The sequence below is a fragment of the Osmia bicornis genome, unplaced genomic scaffold, assembly GCF_907164935.1.
Source record: "Osmia bicornis bicornis unplaced genomic scaffold, iOsmBic2.1, whole genome shotgun sequence".
In the NCBI taxonomy this organism is placed as follows: domain Eukaryota; kingdom Metazoa; phylum Arthropoda; class Insecta; order Hymenoptera; family Megachilidae; genus Osmia; species Osmia bicornis.
In genome coordinates this window covers 1-940 of record NW_025791362.1, presented here as the reverse complement: position 1 = coordinate 940, position 940 = coordinate 1, and the positions used below count along the sequence as shown (strand labels likewise).

At 32.9% G+C, this 940-nt stretch overlaps 1 long non-coding RNA gene across 1 annotated transcript; it reads left to right on the top strand.

The window, feature by feature from the left end:
• Nucleotides 1-314: 314 nt before the first annotated feature.
• LOC123989068 lies at nt 315-927 on the top strand. Its single transcript, XR_006830425.1, has 3 exons — nt 315-391; nt 454-593; nt 670-927. It is a non-coding gene; the product is annotated as an uncharacterized LOC123989068 (long non-coding RNA).
• The last annotated feature ends 13 nt before the right edge of the window (nt 928-940 follow it).

Here is a 940-nt window from a genome sequence, read left to right as displayed (position 1 = left end):
AGCAACATAGTATAGCTGAATGTAAATTAATGCAGACTAAATTGAATAAATTGTGTGATCCTTACAGCGAGACAGGCCGCAAAACATGCATAACAGCCATGCGAGTCACACGAGGCGCACCTATAATAAAGCATAGCCAAACAACTGCATTGCAACAATCATTGAAACCGCAAAAACCTCACACCGTACCAAAAGACACAGAGCATTGCAAGTAATTAGAATTGCAACTACAAGTTTCACAAATTTCACAAAGTTTCATCAATAGAAGGAAAGTAAATAAACAATTAAAGAAGACAATTCAAAAAACAATAATGAATAAATGATGAATGAATGAATGAGACAATCAATCCATGAAGAGCGAGAAAACAAAATACCAGCCAGTATGAGTAAGGTAAAGTAGAACCATAGAAAAGTCAATTAAGAGATGCGATGACGGCTGACAATTATTTACAGAAACATAACCCTAATATGTCAAAGCCACAGAGTGTCAAAACCAGCATGTAAGGTCTCGTTAAAGGAACAGATTATCAATTAAGAGAGCTGAATTACAACTAAAAAGGAAGAAAAGAAAAGGAGAAAGGTAAGGAAATAAGGTAAGATAATTGCGATAATATACTACAGAATAACAGCAATAACCCATCCCGACGACATGAATATTGAATTTTACAGAAACAGCACACCGTCATGAAGAGCCACACTATTACAAGAGAGAGACGTCATGAATAAATTGAATTAAAGAATATCAGAGAATATCAAGATACCTAAAAAATAAATATCAGGAATGTACAGACAACAAAAATAAAATCAAAGTCAAAAGGCGATAATGAGATGAATAAAGGGCAATAACAGCGATAACGTGACACAAATAATTAAAATCTAGAAAATATACATATATTAAAATATAGGAAAAAATATATAATATAGAATAACCGTATAGAGG